This window comes from Equus quagga, chromosome 11, assembly GCF_021613505.1.
Source record: "Equus quagga isolate Etosha38 chromosome 11, UCLA_HA_Equagga_1.0, whole genome shotgun sequence".
NCBI lineage: Eukaryota > Metazoa > Chordata > Mammalia > Perissodactyla > Equidae > Equus > Equus quagga.
In genome coordinates this window covers 58,384,909-58,396,969 of record NC_060277.1, presented here as the reverse complement: position 1 = coordinate 58,396,969, position 12,061 = coordinate 58,384,909, and the positions used below count along the sequence as shown (strand labels likewise).

Below are 12,061 nucleotides of genomic sequence, written 5' to 3'. Positions count from 1 at the left end.
AGTTATCACCTTCTGGAATTCTAATTAGACAGTCTCCATATTTTTCCTTTTCTCTTTCATCTTATCTATGTTTCTCAAATGCTAGGTAATTTATTTTTTGGTTTTTCCTTGTTTACTTTTTTCTTTTGTTTTCCTATCAAGACTTTAATTTTTTAGAGCAGTTTAAGGTTCACAGCAAAATTGAGGGGAAAGTACAGAGATTTCCTGTATACCATTTGCCCCCACACATGCACAGCCTCCCTCGTTTATCAACATCCCCCACCAGAGTGGGACGTTTCTTTTTTTTTTTAAATGTTTTATTGAGTTAATGATGGGTTACAATCTTGTGAAATTTCAGTTGTATATTATTGTCTCTCAGTCATGTTGGTGGTGCAACCCTTCACCCTTTGTGCCCAACCCCCAATCCCCCTTTCTCCTGGTAGCCACTAATCTGTTCTCTTTGTCCACATGTTTAAAGTCCTCATATGAGTGGAGTCATACAGAGATTGTCCTTTTCTATCTGGCTTATTTCACTTAACATAATTCCCTCAAGGTCCATCCATGTTGTTGCAAATGGGACGATTTTGTTCTTTTTTACGGCTGAGTAGTAGTCCATTGTGTATATATATATATATATATATATATATACCACATCTTCTTTATCCAGTCATCTGTTGATGGGCACTTAGGTTGCTTCCACATCTTGGCGATTGTAAATAATGCTGCAATGAACATTGGGGTGCATAGGACTTTTGGAATTGCTGACTTCAGGCTCTCTGGATAGATACCCAGTAGTGGAATAGCTGGATCGTATGGTAGTTCTATTTTTAATTTTTTGAGGAATCTCCATACTGTTTTCCACAGTGGCTGCACCAGTTTGCATTCCCACCAGCAGTGTATGAGGGTTCCTTTTTCTCCACAATCTCTCCAACATTTGTTACTATTAGTTTTAGCTATTTTTGTCATTCTAATGGGTGTAAGATGATATCTTAGTGTAGTTTTGATTTGCATTTCCCTGATGATCAGCAATGATGAACATCTTTTCATGTGCCTATTGGCCATGCGTATATCTTCTTTGGAGAAATGTCTGTTCACGTCTCCTGCCCATTTTTTGATCAGGTTATTTGATTTTTTGTTGTTGAGTTGTGTGAGTTCTTTATATATTATGGATATTAAGCCTCTCTCAGATGTATTACTTGCAAATATTTTTTTCCCAGTTAGTGGGTTGTTTTTTTGTTTCAATCCTGTTTTCCCTTGCCTTGAAGAAGCTCTTTAATCTGATGAAGTCCCATTTGTTTATTCTTTATATTGTTTCCCTTGTCTGAGAAGAAATGGTGTCCGAAAAGATCCTTTTAATACTGATGTCAAAGAGTGTACTGCCTACATTTTCTTCTAGAAGCCTTATAGTTTCAGGTCTCAGCTTTAGGTCTTTGATCCATTTTGAGTTTATTTTGGTGAATGGTGAAAAAGAATGGTCAATTTTCATTCTTTTACATGTGGCTGTCCAGTTTTCCCAGCACCATTTGTTGAAAAGACTTTCTTTTCTCCATTGTAGGTCCTCAGCTCCTTGGTTGAAGGTTAGCTGTCCATAGATGTGTGGTTTTATTCCTGTGCTTTCAATTCTGTTCCATTGATCTGTGCACTGGTTTTTGTATCAGTAGCATGCTGTTTTGATTACTGTAGCTTTGTAGTGTGTTTTGAAGTCAGGGATTGTGATGCCTCCAGCTGTGTTCTGTTTTCTCAGGATTGCTTTAGCAATTCGGGGTCTTTTGTTGCCCCATAAGAATTTTAGGATTCTTTGTTCTGATTCTGTAAAGAATGTCATTGGGATGGCGTTGAATCTGTAGATTGCATTAGGTAGAATGGACATTTTAACTATGTTTATTCTTCCAGTCTGTGTGCATGGAATGTCTTCAGAGTGGGACATTTCTTACAGTTGATGAACCTACCTGCACATGTCATCATCACCCAAAGTGCACAGTTGACATTAGGATTCACTCTTGGTGTGTACGTTGTGTGGGTTTGGACAAATGTGTAATGACATGTGTCTGTCATTATGGTATCATACTAAGTATTTTCACTGCCCTAAAAATCCTCTGCTCTGCCTATTCCTCTCTTCCCTACTCGCTAATCCCTGGCAGCCACTAATCTTTGACTGTTTCCCTAGTTCCCCTTTCTCCAGAATGTCATATAGTTGAAATCATACAGTATGTAGCCTTTTCAGATTGATTTCTTCAGATCTATCTTTTAGTTCATTGATTCTCTCTTAAAATGGATCTAATCTGCTATCAAATCAATTTTTTACATTTTTTTAATCTAACAGTTATTGAAAAAAATAAAAGCTATTGAATTTTTCATTTCTAGAAATTCTTTTTTTTTTTAATTCACATTTGCCTGGTCACTTTTTAGTTTCTTGTTCCTTTATCCCTTCATCCCACTTCTGAGCTCATTTTTTTATTTCTTTAAATTTATTGAACATATGTTCGTTATCTGATAATTCCAGTATCTACAGGTTTTGTCAGTCTGATTCAGCATTTGTTTCTTCAGATTCACAGTCTTGGTAACTTGTAATTTAGTGTTTTTTTTGCTGTGAACATATGTTTTTGGATTTTTATCTGTGGGAATCCTTTGAGGATTCTGTTTAAATTGGGTTATTCCAGAGTGTACTTGCATTTGCTTTTGCCATGCATCTGGGGCCAGCTTCACTACTGTTCTGGTACCACTTAAAACTAAACTTTTGTCTTGGGTTTTTCAGGCCCTAAACTCTTAGGGCCTTTGGTGTGGTTTTGAGCTAATCTTTTACCCTGTTTGGACCCAGGGAACTGCCCTTGAAAGTGCAAGCTTCAAGTCTCTTGGGGTTGGTGGCTTTTCTCAGGTGAATGTCCTCCTTGTCTTGTACTTTTGCCCACCTTGATTTGCACTGGCTCTTACAGGTCCACAATTCCTTATCTGCAATTCAGAAATCCAGACAACTTTGACTATCACAATTTATTTTTAAAATAAACAAAACTTGACCTAAGCTGGTACGAACTTACTGCAGAAATATGAATGTGTTTGATTATGGGGTATTGTCCCACATGCTGCTGGGGTATTAATATGGTATATATAAACAGGGCATGTTACCTCTGTAAAAACTCCCAAAATTCTGAGGTCTAAAGTAGTGTCCCAAAGGTTTCAGATAAGGGAACTGCCCTGTACTTATTTCTGCCTCTCACTGTTTCCCTTACTTTACCACAAGCTCTGATATTTTAAAAAGCACTTTGGGAGAATTCAGTATTGGGAGTTCATCCATGTTGTTTCTATCAGTAGTTCATTACCTTTTATTGGTAAGTAATATTCCATTGTATGGATGTATTATCCATTCACTTGTTGAAGGACATTTGGATTGTTTCCAGCTGTTGATGATTTTGAATAAAGATGCTGTAAAGATTCGCGTACGGATTTTTGCATGGACAAAGTTTTTATTTCTGTAGGACAGATACCTAGTAGTGGGTTTGCTGGATTGTGTGGTGTGTGTTTAATTATATAAAAAACTGCCATGCGGCCAGCCCTGTGGCTGAGTGGTTAAGTTCACACTCTCCACTTGGGTGGCCCAGGGTTTCACTGGTTCGGATCCTGGGCATGGTCATGGCACTGCTCGTCAGGCCATTTTGAGATGGCATCCAACATGCCACAGCTAGGACCCATGACTGAAAATACACAACTATGTGCTGGGGGGAATTTGGGGAGAAAAAAGCAGGAAAAAAAAAAAACCTGCTAGACTGTTTTGTAGAGTGATTGTACCATTTTGTGTCCCCACCAGCAATATGTGAGAGTTCTGCTTGCTTCATTTCCTTGCCAGCACTTGGTATAATCAGCATTTTGTTTATTTGAGGTTTTTTAAGCCCTTTTTTTTAGCTGAGGAAGTTTTGCCCTGTGCAAACATCTGTTGCCAATCTTCCTCTTTTTGTATGTGAGCCACCACCACAGCATGGCCACTGCCAGACGAATGGCATAGGTCTGCACCCAGGAACTGAACCTGGGCCATCAAAGCAGTGAGTCCCACACTTAACTGTTAGGCCACTGGGGCTGGCCCTAAGCCATTCTAATAGATGTGTAGTAGTATCTCATTGTGGTTTTACTTTGCATTTCCCTAATGACTAATGATATTGAATGGTTTTTCATGTGCATATTTGCCGTCTGTATATCTTCTTTGGTGAATTGTTTGGATCTTGCTCCACATTTTGTTGGATTGTCTGTTTTATTGTTGAATTTTGAGAGTTCTTCATATGTTCTGGATATAAGACTTTTGTAGGCTATGTGATTTGCAAATGTTTTCTCTTGATTTATAGCTTGATTTTTTATTCCCTTAACAGAGCAAAAGGACTTTTTAAAATTAAATTAAATTTATCATTTTTTTTCTTTTATAGATTGTCCTTTTGGAGTCATATCTAAGAGGTCATGAAGATTTTCTCCTGTGTTTTTTTCTAAAAGTATTATGGTTCTGTATTTTACATTTAGATATATGATCTATTTTAAGTGAATATTGTATAAGCTTTAAGGGTTAGGTCAAGTTTTTTGTTTTATTTTGTCTTTTGTTTTGCATATGGATACCCAATTGTTCCAACGCCATTAATTGAAAAGACTACTTTTAGTCCACTGAATTGCCTTTGTACCTTGGCCATATTTGTGTAGGTCTATTTCTGGACTCTCTTCTTTTCCATTGATGTATACGTCTGTTCCTTCACTATTACCACACTGTCTTGATTACTGTAGCTTTATAGTAAGTCTTAAAATTGGATATTATCAGTCCTTTAAGTTTGTTCTTTCTTTTTCAAAATTTTGTCTATTCTAGTTTTTTTTCATATAAATTTTAGAATAATCTTGTCTATATCTACGAGAAACCCTGCTGGAATTATTGGAATTGCATTCAATCTATAGGTCAATTTGGGGAGAGTTTGTATTTTAATATGTCAAGTCTTAGAATCCACGGACATGGTGTGTTTCTTCATTTACTTAGGTCTTTGATTTCTTTCATCAGCATTGTATGGTTTTCAGTATACAGATCCTTCACATATTTTGTTAGACTTTTATCTAGGTATTTCTTTCTTGGTGCTATTGTGAATGGTATTTAAAAAAAATTTTTGTTTCTAACTTTTTGTTGCTCATATATAGAAATATGATTGACCTTTATATGTTGACCTTCTATTCTGTGACCTTACTAAACTCACTTATTACTTCTAGGAGCTTTTTTGTAGATTGCTTGGGATTTTCTATATAGATATTCATGTTATCTGTGAATGGGAACAGTGTTATTTCTTCCTTTCCAATTTATATTCTTTTTTTTTTTCTTTATTCCACTAGCTAGGACTTTCTGTACTGTGTCAATTAGGAGTGATGAGAATGGATATTCTTATCTTGTTCCTGATCTTAGAGGCAAAGTATTCAGTCTTTCACCATAAAGTATGAAATTAGCTATGGGTTTTTTGTAAATGCCCTTTATCAGGTTGATGAAGTTTCCTTCTCTTAATAGTTTACTGAGAGTGTTGTTTAGATCACGAATGTTGTTGAATTTTGTCAAATGTTTTTTCTTTGTCATTTGGTATGACTATGTGGTTTTCCTTCTTTTGTCTGTTAATATAATGGATTACATTGATTGATTTTTTTTAATATTGAATAAGCTTGCATTCCCAGGGTAAGCCCTATTTGGTTGTGGTGTACAGTCATATGTCGCTTAACAAGGAGATGGTTTCTGAGAAATGTGTCGTCAGGCGATTTCATCGTTGTGTGCGTATCATAGAGTGTACTTACACAAACCTGGAGGGCGTAGCCTAGTACACACCTATGCTATATAGTACTTGTCTTATGGAACCACTGTTGTATATATGGTCTGTCGTTGAAATGTCATTATGCAGTGTATGACTGTTTTCTTTTTTATATATTGCTGTATTTGATTTCCTAATATTTTCTTGAGCATTTTTGCACCTGTGTTTATGATATTGGTCTGTAGCTTTCTTGTACTGCCTTTGTCTCGTTTTGGTAATACTAGGTAATACAAGGTACAAAATACAAAATACAAGGTAATACCCCATAAAATGAGTTGGTGTTATTTCTTCTTTAAATGTTTGGCAGAATTTGCAAGGGCCTGGAGTTTTGTTTTTTAGAATGTTTTAAACTATGAATTCAATTTCTTTAATAGGTAGGGACTATTTAGGTTATCTGTTTCTTCTTGAGTGAATTTTAATAGTTTGTGGCTTTCAAGGAATTGTTGATGTCATCAAATTGTTGAATTTATGCAATTATTTGGTATCCCTTGCTATATTTTTAATCTTGGGTTTATAGTGATATTCCCCTTTCATTCCTGATGTTGGTAATTGTGTCGTCTTTTTCCTTTGTCTGTATGTATAGGGGTTTATCTTTTCTTTTTCAGAGAACCAGCTTTTGATTTAATCGGTTCTTTTTTTTTTTAAAGATTTTATTTTTTTCCTTTTTCTCCCTGAAGCCCCCCAGTACATAGTTGTATATTCTTCGTTGTGGGTCCTTCTAGTTGTGGCATGTGGGACGCTGCCTCAGCGTGGTTTGATAAGCAGTGCCATGTCGGTGCCCAGGATTTGAACCAACGAAACACTGGGCCGCCTGTAGCGGAGCGGGCGAACTTAACCACTCGGCCACGGGGCCAGCCCCTAATTGGTTCTTATCTGTTGTTTTTCTGTTTTCAATTTCATGGATTTACTGCTGTGTGTTATTTCTTTCCTCCAGCCTGCCTTGGATTTATTTTACTCTCTTTCTGGTTTCTTAAGGTGGAAACTTAGAATGCTAATTTGATACCTTTCTTTCTTAAGATAAACATGTAATGCTATAAATTTCCTTTTAACCACTGCTTCAGCTACATTGCATAAATTCTGATATTTTGAACTGAGCAAAAATAAAATGTCTAATTTTCCTTGAGTCTTACTCTTTACCCATGGATTATTTAGAAATATGTTGTTAGTTTCCAAGTGTTTGGAGAATTTTTTCCCTGTTACCTTTCTGTTACTGATTTCTCATTTAATTATATTATGGTCAGAGAACATATTTTGAGTAACTTCATTTTTTTTAAATTGGCTTAAGTTTTTAAATGTCCTAGGATATGGTTTGTCTTGGTGAATGTCTCATGTACAGTGAAAAGAATGTATATTCTGCTTTTGTTGCATAGTTTTCTGTAAATGTCAGTTCCATAGAGTTGGCTGATGATGGTGTTCAGTTTTTCTGTATCATTGCTGATATTTTGTATGTTTGTTCTATCTGTTGCTGAGAGAGGGGTGTTGAAGTCTCCAACCCTAATTGTGGATTTTTCCAATTCTACTTTGTCTATCTATTTTTGCTTCGTGTATTTTGAGGCTCCATTGTTAGGTGTGTACATATTTAGGATCGTTATATCTTCTTGGAGAATTGACTCTTTTATCACTATGTAATGTTCCTCAGCATGGCTTGATGAGTGGTGCCATATCCGTGTCCAGGATCCCAACCAGCGAAACCCTGGTGACGTCATCAAAGTGGAGCACGTGAACTTAACCACTCAGCCACAGGGCCAGCCCCTATTGAGTTCTTGATTACATCCCTGTGTAGATTTTTTAGTGGTCTCTAGAGATTATAATATACATAATTTTCATAGTCTACTTAATATTGCTTCAAGTGGTATGTAGAAACCTTACTACCACATAGGTCCCTTTGCGGAGGGTAAACAACTTACATGTTGTAGTTGTCATCTACATACGTTGATGGAGTCATCAGACAGTGTTATAAATTTTGCTTTCAACTGTCATACATATTTTTAAAAACTTGAGAGAAGAAAAATGATCTGTTATAGTTAAACCAGACATTTGCTATATCTGTTGCTTTTCCTTCATTCCTGAATTTCAGCTACTGTCACCAGACATGGACCCTAGCCCACTTCCCTTGCCCAGCTTAAAAATCTCACTTTTATGTTAGACCTAATTCTCTTGTCTTCTTGCAAGGTGTAGGTGTTCCTTTATCTAACATCTTGGGGCCTTGAGCTTATGTGGTTTTTAGCAGTGTTCCAGGAAGAAGCTCTAAGCAACAACTGCTGTGGACCCAGTTGCACTGAACTGGACCAGGTCAGGCCAGACTACAGCCACAAGACTGGCAACTGCACAGATAGGCTGAAAATTGTACTAAAGTAACCTGCCCTCATTAACATTGTATATTCCCCTCTTCTGGGAAGGGCAAAGCAGCCATTTTTAGGTCATGTGATATATGCAGAAGCATGATTTTAGACCATGCATGTGCAAGCTTATGCCCACCTCTACCTATGAGGATGAAACTTCCCCTTTGAATACTCATCTCCTACCCCAAATCAAATTGCCTACCTCCTCATGCTCAGGGGACCATAGTTTTGTGAAATTATTCCTTGTGGTCTCCATTTTTCTTTGCTTCATGCTGCAAATAAAAATTGTACTTTGTGAAACAACTACTCCTGGGCAGTTTGATTTAACTCTCAAGAAGGGACCCATGTTTGGTCTGGTAACATTATTATTTCTGTTATCATTTCATGAGTGTCTCAAGAATTTCCTTTAGCATTTCTTTTAGAGCAGGTCTGCTCTTAAAGAATTCTCTCAATTCCTCCCCAAAGCCCCAGTACATAGTTGTATATTACAGTTGTTAAGTCCATCTAGTTCTTCTGTGTGAGCTGCCGCCACTGCATGGCTACTGACAGACAAGTAGGGTGGTTCTGCACCTGAGAACCAAACCTGGGCCACTGCAGCAGGGTGCACTGAACTTTAACCACTAGGCCATCAAGACTGGCTCTGAGATCATTTTTCTTAATGTAAGCACTTGTAGCTATATGAGTCCCTATTAGTACTACTTTTGCTGTATCCTGTAAGTTTTGGTATGTTCTATTTTCATTTGTCTCAAGATATTTTTGATTTTTCTTTTGATTTCTTTGACCCATTGGTTGTTCAAGAGTATATTGTTTAATTTCCACATATTTGTGAGTATTCCAATTTTCTTTCTGCTGTTGATTTCTAGTTTCATTCCACTGGTTGGAATGTGGTTGGTATGATTTCTGTCTTCTTAAAGTTATCAAGACTTGTTTTGTGACATAACATGTGATCTGTCATAGAGAATGATCCATATGTATTGAAAAGAATGTGTATTCTGCTGCTATTGTGTGGAATGTTCTATATATGTCTGTTAGGTCCATTTGGTCTGTGCTGCTGTTTGAGTCCTCTGTTTCCTTTTTGATTTTCTATCTGGATGTTCTATCCATTATTGAAAGTGGGGTACTGAAGTCTCCTACTATTATTGTATTGCTGTTTCTTTCTTTTTCTTTTTTGAGGAAGATTAGCCCTGAGCTAACATCTGCCACTGATCATCCTCTTTTTGCTAAGGAAGACTGTCCCTAAGCTAACATCTGTGCCCATCTTCCTCTATTTTTCATATATGGGACACCTGCCACAGCATGGCTTGACAAGCAGTGCATAAGTCCACACCCAGAATCTGAACCGGTGAACCCTGGGCCACCGAAGTGGAATGTGCAAACTTAACCGCTGCACCACCGGGCCTGCCCTGCTATTTCTTTCTTTCTTCACTTCTATCATTGTTTACTTTATATATTTAGGTGCTCTGATGTTGGGTGCATATATTGTTATATCTTCTTGGTCGATTGACCTTTTTATCATTATATAAAGTCCTTCTTTGTGTCTTGTAACAGTTTTTGACTTAAAATCTATTTTGTCTGATAGAAGTATGGGCCTCTCTACTCTCTTTTGTTACTGTTTGCATGGAATATCTTTTTCCATCCCTTTACTTTCAGCCTATGTGTGTCCTTAAATCTAAAGTGCGTCTCTTATAGACAGCATATAGTGGGATCTTGATTATGTTTTTAGAAATCCATTCAACTGGGACCGGCCCCGTGGTCAAGTGGTTAAGTTCACGTGCTCTGCTTTGGTGGCTTGGGATTTCACTGGTTTGGATCCTGGGCGCAAACATGACACTTCTCATCAGGCCACCCTGGGGCAGCATCCCACATAGCACAACCAAACGGACCTGCAATTAGAATAAATAACTATGTACTTGGGGGCTTTGGGGAGAAAAAGAAGAAGAAAACTCAGGTGCCAATCTTTTTTTTTTAAAAAAAATCCATTCAACCACTCTTTTGGGAAGTTTAAAGCATTTACATTTAAAGTAATTATTGATAGCGTAGGATTTACTATTGCATCTGTTAATTGTTTTCTGAGTGTCTTTTGGTTTTTTTTCCCTCTTTTTCTCTCTGTCTTCCATTGTGTTTCCTTGTTTTTATGTAGTAACATTCTTTGATTCCTTTCTCATTTTCTTTTGCATATCTTCTATAGGTATTTTCATTGTGGGGCTTATTACAGATGATCTTACAGCTTAACAATATTTTTAAACTCATAACTTAAGGCCACTTGCATACAAAAACTCAATACTTTAGCTTCTCCCTGGCCCGATCCCCCACCCCAGCACTTTCTTGATTCAAATAAGTCATTTTAGTTTTTTGTACGTAAGTTTTCTATAAAAATAGCCATAATGATGTATTCTGCTAACCCAGGGATTCTCAAAGTGTGGTTTGCGCACCCATAGAGGGCCCCTGAAAACTTTTTCAAGGGAGTCCCTGTGGTCAAAACTTTTTCCACAGTAATTCTAAGATGTTGTCTTTTTTGCTGTGTTGACATTTGTCATGATGATGCAAAGGCAGTTGTGGGAAAACCTGCTGGCACTGGACCAAATTATACTAGTAGTCATTGTATGCTGCCATATACTCCCAGTAACACCAAGTGCCAGTTTTACTTAAGGATGTCTTTGGAGAAGTAGATAATTAGCTTTATTCAATCCAAACCGTTGAGCACATGTCTTTTAAAATGTGTGATGAAACGGAAAGTATGCAGAAGCACTTCTGCATGCTGAAGTGTACGACTTTTCTAAGGAAAAGTACTGTGTAGTTGATTGTTTTTGTGAGCTCAGTTAGCTGCTTTTTTAATGGAATACCATTTTTATTCAAAAAATGACTATAGACAAACCATGGTTATTCACACATGGGTATTTGGCAGACATTTTCTTAGAAATGAATGAAGTGACCTTGTCATTTCAAGGAAAACAGCTGACAGTATTTGTTTGTTGCCCAGTGGTAAAACAGAAGCTTTCAGGTGAAAATTAGAATTTTGGAAAACTTGTGTTCACCACCTTCTGCTTTGACAACTTTAAAGAGTGTTCTGATAAGATCATGGGTGATATTAATGATGTGATTTCTTTTTTTGCACTCTATGATGCAGTGTATCAACATTTGGAAGATCTGCATAAGTCAGTGAACCAATATTTTCAAAAATATATGATGCTGTAAAATCATTTATGAGTAAAATATGGCCGCCATTTCCCGTATTTATGGGAGATAGATCAGTGGATTTAATGTAACAGAATACAGCAAGTTCATTCATATGGTTTCAGATTCTACATTCTAACTAACCTTTAAGAAACTACCACTTGTCAAATTTTGGTGTAGTATCAAAGAAGAATATATCCACAGTTATCTCAAAAAGTATTAAAATACTGCTTTTCCCAACTACACATTTCTGAGGCTGGATATTCTTAATGTATATAAAACCATTTCTCTGTTCACAACACTCCTGACACCAAGTGTGTGGATTTCCCACACCAAGCAATTCTCCAATTCTCTTTGGACCGTAACTGGGTATTCTATAGTTTCATTCATTCTGACACTAACTACCTGGAGTTAATGCAGATCCCACAGGTTAAAGACTCAGTCTCATAAGACTGCCTTCCACTGAAGACGCCAGTTCCAAGTCCCAACTTGTCGCCTGTACTTCTGGCCAACCAGCTATAAAGCAGGGGTTCCCACAACCCCTTTCTCCTGTTCAGTAATTTACTAAAATGGCTCACAGAACTCAGGGAGACATTTTACTTACAGTTACTGTTTTATTTTAAAGGATATTGTAAAGGATACAAATGAATAGCCAGATGAAAAGGAGGTACATAGGGCAAGGTCCAGAAGAGTCCCAAGCGCAGGAGCTTCTCTTTCTGTGGAGTTGGGGTCTGCCACCTTTCCAGCACATGGATGCCTTCA

The 12,061-nt window shown here is 37.2% G+C and overlaps 1 protein-coding gene across 1 annotated transcript in view; it reads left to right on the top strand.

Moving 5' to 3' along the window:
- AKAP10 (A-kinase anchoring protein 10) overlaps positions 1 to 12,061 on the top strand; it is a 69,447-nt gene that overhangs the window by 20,646 nt on the left and 36,740 nt on the right. The gene's annotated exons all lie outside the window — the stretch shown is intronic.